Raw genomic sequence first — 16,904 nt, 5'->3', positions numbered from 1 at the left:
CATAAAAATGTAATAAATTGCCTTTGACTACTACATGTAGGGCAGCACACACACACACACACACACACACACACACACACACACACGATTTTTAGAAATTGAATCTAGACCTTCTTCCTCTGCCTTCCTCTAAAAATTAGCCCCCCACCATTTTTTTAATGGACATGCTTTCACTGTATGATGTATTCCCTGTAGACAATGTTGTTGTGGATGGTCTTAGTGCTAAAGCGTCTTCCAAGGAGGTCTAGAAAGTCATTTTGGAATTTCTCTAAAACATAATTCCTGAACCAGCAGTTGTCTTTGATGAGATTCAGACTTATGGTGGCACTTTAACCGTTCTTGTTGAGACACTCCCTTGGGCACATCTGGTAATACTAGAAGAGCTTCTGAAACCCTTTGGACTTGATCCTGTTGGTGATGGCATTGGACTGGCTCAATGTACTGAGAGCTGGACCAAGCTAGAGCAGTGAGCTCTACCAGCCAGGACAGAACTACACCAGCATATGGGGAGGTGCCACCAATAAGACAGCAGTGGGTGGGTGGAGCCCCAAGCACACCCACGTGACATCTCTATACTTTTGAACATTGTATAATGTCCAGTTCATTTTGTTAAAAATAAAAAGATTTATTTTTATTTTATTAAGTATATTTTAATACAGGGTCTTGCTATGTAGCACTGAAAGTCCTGGAACTCACTATATAAACTAGGCTGGCCTTGAACTCACAGAGATCCACCTGCCTCTGCCTCTTGAGGGCTGATATTAAATGCATGTGCCACAGCCTTGGCTATTGTTAATTGTGAGTGTGTGTGTGTGTTCATGTGTATATATATATATGTATACACACACACACACACACACACACACACATACACACACACACACACATATATATATATATATATATATATATATATATATATATATATATATATATGCAACTGCCTGCTGAGACCAGAAGAATGAATTGAATTCCCTGGAACTAGAGTTAGAGGTGTTTGTGAGCCTATGGTCCTGGTGCTGTGAACTGAACTTAGGTCCTCTGTAAGAACATTATGTCCTCTTCACAGCAGAGCCATCTCTCTGCCCCAAAATCAGTTTAAATTTGTCTGTCTCTTTAAACATTTACCACTTCCTTATGATGACTAGCAGATCATTAAAATAGAATGTCCTTTTATCCAAGCACATTTGGGGTTTTAGAGGGACTACTACAATCTATAATATGACAGACTTGCCCTCTATGAGCAAATATGGAATACAGTATTATAAATATGCATCATTTCTCCTCCCCACACAGTTTGAGAAACCTAAAATAGATTGTATAGGAACTCCATGCCAACAGGGTCAGCACCATCTGAACAGAAAACAGCTCTGAAAATATGACCCACCTGGAAGGACATGAGGACACATGAAGCAAGAGCTCCTCATACACCATTCTCAGAAGCTGAATGCAGAAGAGGAAAAATGAGGTACCAGGCAGACACACAAACAGTGATGTCTAAAACCCTTATCTCTGACAGTTCTGAGAAGAAGAGGTTAAAACAGACTTACCCTTTGGCTTACACTTGAAACTGCTTACTTCATTTATATGCACATGTGAATGAATAAACACTGGAAGATAGAGAAGCAGTTAAAGATTCTGATATTGACTTCATTGAATGACTTCTTGGAAGTCATTGGAAGTCTCAGAAGACTAAAGAGTCTTGTAAAGTCTCGGGAGACTTTTTAATCTATTTGAACATACACATATGTGCCATACAGTTATGTGTGAATATGCATACATATATACTTCAGTGTTATATTTCATGGATTCCCCCATACCATTTAAGAATGATTTTAAATTACTAGACTATTAAATTACAGTAATATAAAATTGTTAGATGAACAAAGTTACATTTCTGAAACTTTAAATGAACAAGTTTGTGTAGCACAGCATCTTCAGGTCTATTAATTTAAACTTTGTTGCTCCAAATATCAAGCCAGATGTTTCCATTAAAACTTTTATTTCTATTATTTTATGCGTATGAGTGTTTCAGTTGCATGTATGTCTTTGCTTCACATGTTTGCTTGGTAGAACTGGAGTCACAGACAGTTGTGAGGCACCATGTGGTTACAGGTTTTTTGGGAGAGCAGCTAGTTCTCTTAACAGTTGAGCAATCTCTCTGGCTCCCTATTTTAATTTTTTAAATAAAAATGAAGTTTGGAAAAATTATAAAGGATTTCAATTATCTCACCTATAAGGAAATAACAATCAACTATTTATATGGATTAAGATACACCTATTCTTAGCTAGACTTGGTGAAATACATCTATAATTCTAGAGGCTGAGAATTATAGATATACATGTATAATTCAGAAAGCTGAGGTAGGAGAATTGTGAGATGAGGCCAATTTGGCTATATAGTGAGAGAGACTCTGCCACCACAAAAATCCTTTTCATGTTCCCCCCAACTGTAAATTTAAATAATATCTAACATTAATATGATGAAGATAAAATATGTGGGTATCTTTAGGTATTAAGGTACATAGTTTATTTCACCAATAAACACAAATTTTGAAATTTATTTTGTGTGTGTACGTGGTCATGTGCACGAGGCATGTACAGGTGAATGTCAGAGAGCAGCTTTGTGGATTGATTCCTGGAATAGTATCTTTTATTTGCCAGATGTAGTTATCATCTTGGAGGCTTATGCTGAATAAGCTCACCCTTCCTAAGAAAGTTCTTTTTGAACTCTGTTGGCTGGTTGAACTCAGCTGTTCTCATTCAAACTCCTCTCCAAGATGACTGATTCAATCTGGCTTCTCTTAGCTTCTCATTGAATTGCTCTGCTTGGTCTCAAATTAACTCTGGCAATGTGTTCTAATTTTCAGGCTCCTTCTTATTCTCTGGCTTTAACTGCCCCTGCTGACCTGCAAAGAACTGCATGAACTCACAGATGAACTCAACCCCGCTATACTGCACTCTCTGCACTGACTCCCACCCGACTCACTCCCACGTCCCCTAAGTAGCTTTTCTTTCCTGTCTGTTCTCATGAGGCTTGGGTATATCCTATCTCTGACTCATTTTGTCAAATCTTACTCTGACTCCTCACTTTGTCTGACCCTCATTTAGACATCACTCTCAAACATGGCTGCTTCTTTCTACAAACTAACCTTACCTATATTATTTAGGATTAAAGGTGTTTACTAAGGGTTTGTCTATATTCCAGCCAGATCATACTGTAATCCAGGGTGTGTCTGTATTCCAGCCCGATCACATAGGCCTACAAAGTCTTTGGATGTAACCCCTTGACAGAGAAGCCATATTGCTAGATTAAAATTCCTCTACATATTCCTTCTTTTCACCTAGATGTGGGTTCTGAGGACAGAACTCAGGTGGTTGGTCAAGCTTGCTCAGCAAGAGCCTTTACTTGTGAGCCACGTTGATCTCTCCTATATACATATTTTTTAAATTGAAGGTGTGGGAGATTAAGCCCAGGATCTCTCACATCCATATTACCTTGCTAGGTACCTTCTCAGCCTTTCTGAGGTGTATTCCTAATCCTTTCTTCTTCTCTCTCTTTATTTTTTAACTTTATTATTTTTATGTATTTATTCTTCTCTCATTCAATACATGCCAAATGCAGACTCTGCATCCTCCACTCCTCCCAGTCATCCCTCCTCCAGCTTCCCCAGACCCACCTCCTCTGTTTCTCTTCAGAAAAGAGCAGTCCTCCTAGGGATATTAACTGAACATGGCATAACAAGTCATAACAAGAGCAGGCACAAACTGTCATATCAAGGCTGGACAAAGCAACCCAGTAGGAGGAAGAAGGGTCCCAAGAGTCGGCAAAGGAGTCAGAGACACCCAGCTCCTACCCAAAGCTAAACAACAGTAACATATGTGCAGAAGACCTGGCTAGCACTGACCCATGCAGGCCCAAGCTTGCCACCTCAGTTCTGTGAGCCCCTATGAGTCCGGCTTAGTTGATCCTGTAGGCTGTATTCTCCTGGTGCCTTCAACTCAGCTGGCTCCCCTTCTTCCTGTTGAGACAGGGCTTGTTAGCCCAATACTTACTCTGTGGCTCAGGCTGCTCTTAGGTTGTGGTCTTCCTGTCTCAGTCTCCCACATATTACAATTACAGGCATACACCACTGTGGCTAGCTTCCATTTTAATTTTAATCATCTAGTAAGGGAATATCCAAATTGATAAATATTGCATCTCTAAGTTACATAGTTTTGCTGGTATATTTGTGGGTACATGAATGACTAGTTTAATAGCAGTAAGTTGAAACTATACAAATCAATGCAGGACATGTCATATAGAAATTTTTCTACTCCTTTCTTGATTCTGGAGCAGCTGGCTGAGGCTGAGTTTTTCACTAGCTTAGATGACTTCCCTCCATCCTTACTTCTCCTACAGAAATCTATGTATGAAATAAATGACAAGTATTTGGATATATTTCAAGCTTCTTTTTTCTTTCTCTTTTTTTTCCTGACACGTTGCTTGATTGAAGCTTTCAAAGTCCCTATAATGGGAGAAAGTTGATGGAAAAATCATTCTGAAAACAAGGTTAAGGTTGCAGACTGAATCAGAGATGGTATTTTACCTTTCTTGAATGAAGTACATTTTATTACTTCAGTTCACTTGAGGACTGTATGGAATAATATAACTAGTAACTCAAATTTTTTTTTTCACAGACAAATCACACATTTAGTCAGAAACTGATAAGATCTACACGTTCTCAATTTCTCACACATATGAATCACACATTCATTCTGGTCAAAATACACATTTCAAAAAGAAGTTTCAAAAAGAAATTTCTCATATTTATGAATGAACATTTCATGCTCCAATTTAAGTATTTTTGATAAGTTGTATGGAGGCACTGTGCTTGTTAGTTTTAACTGTCAATTCAGCACAACCACAAGTCATCTGGCAAGAGTCTTAATGAAAAATTTGGCTAGAGATGGCTCAGAGGATAAGAGTACTGGCTCCTCTTGCAGAAGACCTGGGTTCAATTCCTAGCATCTACATGGTGGCTCACAACCATCCATAACTCCAATCCCAGGGGATCTGATGCCCTCTTCTGGCCTTTGTGGGCATCAGATATGCAAGTGATGCTCATGCATATATTGAGGCAAAATACCCATACACATAAAATATAAATAAATCTTAGAAAAATCATGTAAATCAATGGCCCATTGGCATGTCTATGGGGTATTGTCTTGGTTGTTGATTGAGATAAGAAGACATACACTGAATGTCGGTGGCACCATTCCATGAACTACATGGAATGAAGAAAGCTAGCTGAGCATAAACATGCAAGCAGGCAGAGCAGTGCATTTGTTTTTGCTCTTGACTGTTGATGTGATGTGACCTACATAGGCTCCTACCCTGACTTCCCTACTATCATGGACTGCAACTTGGACCTGTGAGCCTACTAAACTCTTTCTCCTCTCAGGTATTTTTTTTTTTTTTGTCAGAATATTTTATCACAGCCATGGAAATGAGACCAGAACATACTACTCAAGCAGACTTCTTGAAAGTGCTGTACAAACTTTCAAGGTCAACTCCCACTTACAGATGACAGATCTTTCATTTATAAAAACATTAAATACCTTTTATAGAAACATTAAACACCTAATATCAAGAATATTTCAGTTAAAGACATCAAATTATAGCAATAGAGAAATAGGTGCTTATGACATCAGTATTTAAGCTTATTTCCAGTACATTCTTCTCCCTTCCTCTTCCCCTCTTTCTCTATTTTGCTTTTTCTTTACAGCTAGCCAGAGAATTTGAAGAAAATATGGCTCTGAAACCCAACTCCATCTTGGGTTCAGGTTCCATCTTAGAGAACCTGACCTAAGATTGAACTCAAGTAAATCAACAAGCCTATACCTAGCACTAGTCTCCAGGTTACCCCCTAACGACCACCAGTCAGGAGGAAAGCAGAAGTTACTGTTGTGCCTAAAGATATTTACTGGGCTGGAGAGATGGCTCAGTGGTTAAGAGCACTGACTGCTCTTCCAGAGGTCCTGAGTTCAGTTCCCAGCAACTACATGGTGACTCACAACCATCTGTAATGGGATCCGATGTCCTCTTCTGGTGTGTCTGAAGAGAGCAATGGTGAATACATTAAATAAATAAATAAATAAATAAATAAATCTTAAAAAATGATATTTACTTTATGAAAGTTTATGGTTTGGCTCCCAGCACCAGTCAATTGTTTTAAAGGGCAACAAATGCCATAATAGTCCCCAATGGGACGTGTGCCAAGCTGGACACCCCCAATGGGACGTGTGCCAGGCTGGATACTCTCTTGCTTGATTGTTTGCCTCTATAAATGCTTGCTTGAAACTGGGACCAGGGCTTCACCCTCCCATCCTGCTGTGTCAGTGAGGATGGTGTAGCCTGGGCTTGAGCTGGAATAAAGACCCTAGTGCGGTTGCACTGGAATTGCCTCCTTGGTGGTCTTTTGGAGTTAGATAACTGGGCACAAGATCTCCTCCACTACAGCAGCTCTCACATCTAAATCCGAGTTCTCTCCAATTCCCTTTGCTAAACTGAGCCCTCATGGCTTCAGATCTTCTCCATTTCATGGTTATGATGTGCACAGAGGCATTTTGGATGAAGTAGGAATTACTATCTAATTTGATAAAATTTGCCTTTGAAACTGGCAGAAAATTATGTGGATCTCAGATAGCTGATGCTCTCAAAATATGCAGAGAAATCAGAGAGAGGATGAATATATCAATAGAAGGTAAAAATGACAGCCCCCCAAACAAAACAACCAAAAGTATGTAGTAGGGAAATTTCTTAGAAGATAATGTTCCACCTGGTAACTTACAGGAGACCACACTGGTATAGAGAGCATGCTTATCTCTAGGTGAAGGTAGAAATCCAACTATGGCCATATTTGCATGGTGGGTGTGAGGTATTTTTAAAAGGCTGAGAAATGAGAACCTGCCCTACTCCAAAGAAACCTCATGTCATTTTGGGGAGCTGTTGAATTGTTATATATAAGTGAAAATAATCCTCTCTATATAGGCAAGACCGTGATTTTTATTACTACTAGCCAGGAAAATTTTCTTTTTTCTTTTTATTTTTTTTTAAAGACAGGTTCGCATGTAAAATGGTCTGCTCTTGAACTTGATACATAGCTAAGAATGACCTTGAACTCTTGATCCTTCTGTCTCCACCTACTGAGTGTGGGGATTATAGGCACTTACCACCACACCCCAGACAAGGAAGGTTTTTGTTTTCAAGACTGAGTTTTTCTCTGTGTTTCTCTGTCCTGAAACTTTCTCTGTAGACCAGACTAGCCTTCAAACATGAGATATGCCTGCTTCTGCTGGGATTAAAGATATGTGCCATAACACTTGGATCTTGCCAAGGAGTTTTAGCCAACATAATAATAAAATTAATCTATACATGAAAAGATATTCATATATTTTTAACCTTGAAAGCAAGTATAGAATCATGAATTATATGAAACTACTAAATATTCTTGTGTATGTATGAATATATTGTAATGTGTGTGTGTGTACAATAGGAAAATATCTTGGTAGGAGGATGAGGAAAGATATTCATATATTTTACATAGTTCTGTAATCGTTTCAACAGACAAGAACACATTGACTTTAGTAAAAAGATAACAGGAAAATTACCTAAATCCAACCTAGAGGCACTTGGACTGAAAAGGAAAATAGCTCTCTATTTTCAATTTTCAATATAATATATATACATATACATGCATATATATAAACTATTGGTTGTCAATCCAAAACTGTCTTTTAAAGACATGATTAGAGGATGGAGAGATGGCTCAATGGTTAAGAGTTCTGAGGCATGCTGGGATTATAGGCATGTGCCACTGTGCCTGGGTCAGTTGTATATTCTTTAATCAAGGCATTTATATCTTTTGGAGAAGGATCTGTGAGATGACTCAGTGGGTGGGGAGCACTTGCTGGCAAGCTTGATGATTTTGAGTTCTATCTCTTCCACATTGTAGAAGAAAAGAACTGACTTCAGCAGGTTGTCCTCTGGTTTCCACACTCTTGTAATGCACATACACATAACAAACAAATGCTTAAGAAAACATAAGCAGAAAACTTAAATTAATAATCACATCATTTAAACACAAATTTTATCTTTTACCATGTTTTCTTTCTTTTGACACTTACAGGCACATACAAAACCCAGGAAACTTATGTTGTAGTCAGGAATCAGCACAGAAGGCAGTACATCAAATAAAAACCCCGGGCAGTGGTGGTGCACGCCTTTAACCCCAGCTCTTGGGAGGCAGAAGCAGGGAGATTTATGAGTTTGAGGTCAGCCTGGTCTACAGAGTGAGTTCCAGGACAGCCAGGGCTATACAGAGAAACCCTGTCTTGAAAACCAAACCAAAACAAACCAAAACAAACCAAAACAAAACACCACACCCACAAAAATGACATTTCATGGAGCTCTCACAATGACTGAATAATTTTAAAAGTATGGCTAACTCTCAAAATTCAATAGTCAAAAATGCTAGAAAAGCAAATCATTTATGCACTATGATCCCAGATATCTTTTAAAAAATCAAAATATGCATAAGAGAAAAGATTAGCTTAAAATGCTATCAGTGATGAGACATACCTTCTTCTTTTCTTGTTTCCTTAGTTTCTCAATCAAGTTATGATTCCAATGAGCATATATTTAATAATCAGTGAAGACTAAATCTTACAAAAAGTATTAAGCTGTTGGGGTCAAACAAATGAGACTTATCCTAAGTACTGCCATTTTGTTTTTAGACTCCATTTTGTCATAAGTTCAGGTTCCCAGGCTATAAGGGGAGATTTCCCAATGGCTAGCCAATTTCCCAGGCTATAGGGGAGATTTCCCAATGGCTAGCCAATTTCCTCCTTATTCTTCTATGTTTGTTGCGAAAACATAGTGATTGTTCCTGAACAAATGATTCTGATCGATGAAAAATCATGACTGTAACTTGGCAAAGCTATTTGTGGGTTTTGAGCTTAAAACCTCTGTATCATTCTGGCTCAGGGTGGGAAGTTCAGGTCCCCAGTCTGTGCTGCTGTCCCCAACTTGACGGGTTTTGCTGCCTAATTTAAATAAAGATCTTGCCTTACTGGACTCTTGTGACTGCTTAGGTTGTTTAAATTTTTTGGACCTAACAAAGCAACACTGAAGCATAGACCCAAGTAAACAAAAACCATTAACCATTAGATGTGAGAGTGACACCTTTTGAGTGCACAGTAGATGAAAATTGAAGCAATTCTGTGCCAATGTGTGTAGAGGTCCAAGAGGAGTTAAAGAAGCGCCAATTATCATGAGTGCCTCGTCTGACTTATAGAGGGTAGTGAACGGAGACTGTAAACTTTATTTTCCTAATATTCACACATCAAGAACTCTCAGATTGTGCTGAGAAATACAAAAACACCCAGCGCCTATGTGCAGCAGTCAGTCATCCCTCCATGGCAGAGCCTTAATAATGGAGCTATTCTACACTCTAGCTGAGCAGGCTCATCCTCATCACATCAGCTCTTGAAGGAAAATAAAATGGCAGGCACCCGAGTTAGTCATAGGAAGCTAAAGCTAAATTAAGAAGTGACAGGATGGAGGCGGTGCTGCTGGTGGCGTGAATCCCAAGTACTGGCTTGTAAGGCGTAAACACTTTGGATTTATATGGAGATCCAAAAGACCAGAATCTTCTGTGGAAAAAAATAAGACAAGATTCAACAGTCTTTATAATCCTCGGTATATACCATCGCATACATTCACCAATCTCTTGAGTCCTTAGTGTAGCATAAATAAATCAGTCTCCCAGAAAGTAAACTTGTTGGGGCTAGAGAGATGGCTCAGTGGCTAAGAGATCTTCCTCTGCAATATTGACCAGTTTGGATACATAACAATGCCTACCTAACAAGCTAGGCATTCCGGAAATTGCCTGTAACTTCAGTTCTGAGAGGGTGGAGACAGGAGGTTCTCTGAGGTTACTGGCTTTCAGTCTAGCTGAGACACAGGCCCTTGGGTTCAGGGACAGTCCTCGCTCACTTCAAAGGAACAGGTAAAGAGTGACAGAATATACCTAACACCCTTCACCCTTTTCTGGACTCCTCATATGCACCCACATATATGAATGCTTACATACACACACACACACACACACACACACACACACACACACACACACACACACACACACGGGGAGAGGGAGAAGTAGAGGGAGAGATGGAGAGAAACAGGGATAAAGACAGAGAGACAGAGAGAAATCTTTTGAATGTAAGCTTTTGCTCCTCACAGTCCACCCCATTCTCTTTCTTCAATGTCTTTGTTAACAATACCATCATTGTCTCTATTCCTAAAAGCAGAATTCCAAATACAATTCCAATTGTATCCCAAAGGCAGGTAGTTCACAGCTCTGCAGAATGCTGGCTGTGCACCATTTCTTAAGTTCATTTCCTGTTTGGTTGCCACAACCATAGTTAAGAATCCCATCACATTTTATGTGGACTCTTGAAACCTTCACTATAGCAAATCTATTTTACATTCTCAGTGCGCTAAGTATTATTCTTGATTTTCTCCAAACTTATGGCTTTCACTCTTAGCCAAAGTAGCATTTTTGTATGACGTTTGTCAAGTTTTCTTTGTGTAATTGTTCTAATCTCCACTATACTCTAAGCTCCTTGAGGAAAGGGACATGTTGAATTTATCTTTCAGAATTTTTACATATCACAAATATGTTTCAAAGTGATGAAAATTCTTGTTCTGTTTGACAGGGTGCTGCTTCCAGGTCTATAATTACGAGCTTGGCTTTCATCTCTGCTTGCTCTGGGGCCATGAAGCTCTTTTCAAAAGTGTGTTTTGCTAGGCCTGGTACCTCAATGCCTGCCATCCAAGCACTTGGAGGTTGAGACAGAAGGATTGCTGTAAGTTTGAGGTCATCTTTGGCTATATAGTGAATTGGAACCTAGCCTAGACTATAGAAAACTTTTGTCTCAAACAAACAAACAAACAAACACCAACCAAACCAAATCAACTAAACCAAAGGTATGTCTCAGGTAGAGTGAAATGGAATTGGTGTATCTTTTCTGAATCAAAATCTACCTCTTGTGTCAGGAGCCATCATAGGACAGTAACTAGCAGGTGATCTTCCTGAGATGGTCTGCTTCGATTATAACCTGCGACAGATTTTCTCCACAGGAAAGGCCCGAGAAAATTCATTTTAGGAAAGATTCCTGCTACTAACATGCTTTTCCTGTTGTTATTAAACACATACAACAATCGCTAGGTATTAGCTCACCCCTTTGAGCAGATCTCTGCAGATCTACGAAGATGTACTGTCTTGTAGTGATGCTATATAGACAATTAGATGACTTCTTAATTCTTAATGATGGTCCTATAAGAATTCCTAAAATCATATCAGTGATTATTAAGCTCTTTTACAGTGGGACTGCTATTAGATCCTTTTCTGATAGTCAAAACTGCAATGAGAACTCTGTCAGTCTCCCATGTGTCACCAGTTAATTGCCTCTTAGATAGTAACTAGACTTTCTTGGAGCACATTCCAAGAGGTTGTAAAACACTTAACCAAAGGTTATAAAGAGGGGACTAATGATTTATTATAGATGCTAGGACAGAAGATAAAATATTGACTGGGTTTATCTATATAAATAACTTAGTTATGATTTTTAACTCTCAGTGAACCTGTGCAGCTGTGACAGGTGGTGGGTGTTTAGCCAGATAATTACTCCTAATGGATATGTATGTAAACATTCTCTGTTGTAAACTTCTATTTCAATTTATGATTTGATTTTCTGTGTAACTTGTGATGAGCTTTGTAACATGTGATCATGTATTCTGAAAGATGTATAAGTACTGAGGACAAAGAGACGAGAAGAAGATTTTTCCCTTATCCCCTTTGTTCCACTCATTCTGTCTTTCCCCCTTTTACTTAGTTTTCATAGGAAACTTTTTATAACTTAGTAGTAAACACTATAATCACCTTTCAAAGTGTCCCTTTTTCTTCCTGCAACTTCCTACTAGCAGGCTGAAAGTTAGAGCTGCACAGTTCCTGCTGAGATAGAAAAGGCAGAATTACTTAATCCTCTGCTGTTAGGCTAGGGTGTTAATCACCTAAGCAGCAGCCTTTTACCCTCAGAAAAAGCAAGAAAGTTCTTAGGACTTTTTAGAAGTTATCATCAGCAGCATTTCAGTACAGTTAGAGGGCTAGAACATCTGGAGACCCTCAGACTTTAAAGCCACACCAGAGTCCTACCCTGTTCCCCATCTCTACTCTCTCCAGGCTGGGAGGCACCCGGCACTCTTGAAAAATCTTTTCCTCAAATATCAATGATGGACAACCTTAACCCCTAACCTGTCCACACTGTACTGAGATTATTCCTTACAAGACCGCCTTTTTGCTGATGCCTTCATTTAGTCATGGAAGACTGAGTCTGTGCTTGGGCAGAGTCTCTTGCCTGAGCTTAGCTAGGAGATGACTGCACTTACAATGTCACAGTAGTTTATTCTGTCACTAGGAATTGCTGTTCTTGAAGCTTGATTCCACTCCCGCCCCTCTGCCAGCGCTCTGAGAATCTGCTATACATCTGACCCTCCTTGCCCTTGCTCCAGGTCCCTGCTATTTCACCAGAATCATTAGAATCTTGATCTAGGACCGTGGAGAGTGACGCAGGTCCAGAAGGTCCAAACAGATCATCATGGTCCTTAAACTGTCAAACCCATTACCTGGGCAGACCTTTAACTACTCTAACCTTTATTACTGTGGGGAATTTTGTTCTTCCCAGGCTTCCTTATTTATTTCTAACATGGGCCCACACTTCCAACCTGTCTAAGCAAATGAGGACTGGGGATTTGCTTATGACTCTTCTCTCACCCTCACGACTTTTGTTTTCTGAAGGACAGACAGACGAGGAGCCTCATGTGTTTTGCCTAAGACACTAATGGGGAGAATTAAGCTGGGGGAGGGGAAGGGGACTCTGTTTCTTCTTCCTGCTGCTGCAGTTAGGCCACACAGGCAAAGGCTCAGGTGTATTTATCTGTAAACCACAGCCACTGCTGCTGGAGTTGTGATGGATATTAATACTGCTTTATAAGATGTGGTGATGGCATAGAACATGGAATTCACAAAGCTATCAAAGCCTTAGACATGTGCAAAGTCCATCTTTGTAGGCTTGCATCCATCCTTGAGTCTATATGTGTCTGCTTGGTCAAAGCCTTCTGTGCTGGGCACTGAGTCACCCAATTAAGGTTGATGACAATAAGAAATTCGAGAACTGGGTAGGTCTTTGCAATACTGGTGGAGAGGAAGAACTGGCACAAGGATTGGCTGTACTTACACAGTGGTTAAGGAGAACATCAAAGAATCTCAGGCCAAGGATGCCATTGAAGAGTACTTCAAATGCAAGAAATGACCAAATACAAGATTTGGGTCATTAGACAAAGGTGAGTTCTGTGAATTCAAGGTCAGCTTGGTTTACACAGCAAATTCCAGGAAGCCAGAGCTACACAGTGAGTGAAGTGAAGCCTTCTCTGTCTCTGTCTCTGTCTCTGTCTCTCTCTCTCTCTCTCTCACACACACACACACACACATAAAAATAATTATAATTTTGGTTAAATAACAATAACAAAATAAAAGTAAGGTTTATCTGAAGATGACTGAATATTAAAGCTGTAAAGGTAATTGAAATTTCCTGAAAGCAGAGGAAATGGGTTTTAAAAAGATTTAAAAGATTCAGTAAATACAGAAAAAAATAAAATATAAGCTGAAGCACCATGGCGAGCCGGGGTATAATTCATGTAAATTGTTTGATGTAGGAAGAGTTGTGTTATTCTTTACTTTTTCCTAGCTCATAGCAAGTTACCCAGTACCTACCTCTTGATGGTCTTAATATAAAAGACTGCTGAACTGTTAGCAGTATTAAGTCAGTCATAAGAAATGTCCCATTTACTTTAGCATCTTGTAGCGCAGAACCAGCTATTTCTGTCATGAAGAGACTAATACAGGCCTCGGCATATGGTGCATGAAGAAGAAAGGCAAGCTAACTTCTCCAAATGTATACAACTATTTTTATAGACATTTTTGTGATACCTCCAATTGAGGTGTCCACTCGTACTAATGTGACACTAGAACAGGGTACTGGAGTGTTTCCAGAGCACAGGACACACAAACTCAAAAGTGAGTGAGATGTATCAGATTGTTTGCAAACTGTGAATGTTTTTAGGGGAAGATACAAAAGGATAGGAGTATATAAATGTGTACTTACTATTAAAAACTGCTTAAGTATGGCTTTTGTGTGTGATTGAATCTTATAGAAAGGAGTAAGAGACATGGTGTCCATTCACTGTATGTATGCATTAGCACCACAGTATGGACTTAGACTGGAGCTTAAAGCTGCAGAAAAGGCGATCTAGTTGGAGTATTATGAGCAGGTTACCAGTTGGTGTGTCATGTGCCTGGCAGTGGATATGAAAGTAGGGGAGACAAGAAGTCAGAGCCTCATGTCTGTTCAAGAGCTGTGCTTCTTACAGACATCGCTGGGTCACAACCACCAGAACAGCTTGTTGTAACAGTCAGACACTGTGTACAGTGCCAGTGCGTGGATTGCTTGGCTTAGTAAGAACTCAGTAGGAGCAGCAAACCTGATGGGGGAAAGTACTGAAATTCTTAGAGAAAACTCAACAGAAGTACTTGAAGATTGGTCCCCTGAGATTGCTGTCAGAAGGCAGATACATTCTGGAAAACGCCAGGCTTTGGGGAAAGGGGTTATGAACCACATCAAGGATTCTATATATTTCCAATGTTTTTCTGTTTAATTTAATATCATAGGTGTAGTGGCACACCGGCAAAAAGGCAGGAGGATCAGGACTTCAAGGCCATTCTTGCCTATTTACTATGTATGAGGCCAGCCTGGACTACATGAAAAACTGTTTCTGTGTCCTCCCTTAACAAGGTTGATATCATAGAGGTGGCCAAGAGAGGTAGCCAAGACTACTGAAAAAAAAAAAACAAAATAAGATGAGCCCTGAATAGCGCCTTCCAGCCCAGTGGGATGGGGAGAGGTCACAGAAATTCTTCTGCTGAGGATGGTGGTTGAGTTCCAGGCATAATTGTCCCAATGCACATTTCCAATGTGCAGGAGTGGCTTAGAGCTTGCTGCAGGTAAGCTTTTAAAGATAAAGCTATCAGCCGGGCAGTGGTGGCGCACGCCTTTAGTCCCAGCACTTGGGAGGCAGAGGCAAGCAGATTTCTGAGTTCGAGGCCAGCCTGGTCTACAGAGTGAGTTCCAGGACAGCCAGGACTACACAGAGAAACCCTGTCTCAGAAAACCAAAAACCAACCAACAAACAAACAAAAGATAAAGTTATCAAGTGTAGCTTGTTCTATCGGGTCCCAGAGACTTACAGAGATGCCTTCAGGCATGTGGGACCCAGAGACTTACAGAGATGCCTTCAGGCATGTGGGACCCAGAGACTTACAGAGATGCCTTCAGGCATGTGGGACCCAGAGACTTACAGAGAGGCCTTCAGGCATGTGGGACCACACCCAGCAAAGCCTTCTACTTTATAAAGAAAGCAGGGTTGATTTATTTACATCTGGAAAATAAACCAGGCATGACGACAAACACCTAAAATTTAAGTAGCTAAGAGGTTGAAATAGGAATATTGCTGTGAATTGGAGGCCAGTTTGGAGTACATTATGAGATTCTTTCTCAAACCAAAACCAAAATAAAACTCTGGAAGAGGCAACAGCCCTTACAGACAAGAGTTTTACTGTGTCCCAGCTCACCAGACTTCTCTTCTTCATACTGAACCTCGTGCCCTGTGCAAGCTATGCAAGCGCTCCACTATCACCAAGCTACAGGCCAAATCATCAGCCTTTGACAGTATGCAGGGAACGGTACAGGGTACACATCACCAAAAGAAGAAGAGAATGCATCGGCCCTCGTTGAGGAAAATATGATCTATCATATTATCTGATATTTGGGTACAAGCAGAAAGCTCAATGTTCAACAAACGTGTTTAGCATTGTATAGAGTATATCTTTGAGAGTTAGACGAGTAAGGGAGCCTTACATTTAAATGCGGCCCTCTTGTGTACTTTTGGGGTACATAGATTGTGTTAAGAGGAGTTGAATGACCAGAACAATGTTTGCTGAGATGTGTCAGGCCCTTTTAATACCTAGAGCAGGAAATGTACCAAGTGATTGCTAAGCAGGAAAGATGCCATAAACTTCTTAGAAAGTTCTGTGCTAAGTTGCTAGGAAAATTATGAATCTGGGCTGCCTTAAAAGTCTAACACCATTACCTTCAAGTCTCCGAGTTACCTGCTGTAGAGACAAAGGCAAGGGCACACAGGACAGTAATTAAGTGGCTTAGTTCAAAGTAGATACTAAAAGATACATTTTGGGCAAAGCCATGACAGATGTAAAAATCACCACTTTAAAGGAGACCCATGGAGTGCCAAAACCTGGTTAGAGGAGGAGACTCCCAAGAAAGACACATTTAGAGTTCTGGAACATTAAAATGGATGTACAAATTGAGCCTTAGCAGACTTTTTGGGTTGCTTTCCCACTGGACAGAAGTCATTTGCATTTCTATGGACAAGACTCAGAAGCTGTCAGTCATTCACAAATTGCAGAACAGCTTAGTGTCCCTGAATCAGAATCAGACAGCCCAGCTGTGCCCTAGAATGACAACACACAATTTCTCACTTAACCACAATTTTTTTTTCTTTATAGTCTCCCATTTTGGATTGTTTAAAAAAAGCATCTCAAAGATTTTTTTTTTTTTTATCACAAAATGAGTCTGGCCTCATTAGGTTTGGTGAGGTTATTTGCATAGGTGCAGCAAGAATGTTAATTTACCATCTGGGCCTTTGATTTTTTTTTTTTTTTTTT

The sequence above is a fragment of the Mastomys coucha genome, unplaced genomic scaffold, assembly GCF_008632895.1.
Source record: "Mastomys coucha isolate ucsf_1 unplaced genomic scaffold, UCSF_Mcou_1 pScaffold21, whole genome shotgun sequence".
In the NCBI taxonomy this organism is placed as follows: Eukaryota; Metazoa; Chordata; class Mammalia; order Rodentia; family Muridae; genus Mastomys; species Mastomys coucha.
Note: the sequence above shows the minus strand (reverse complement) of the source record.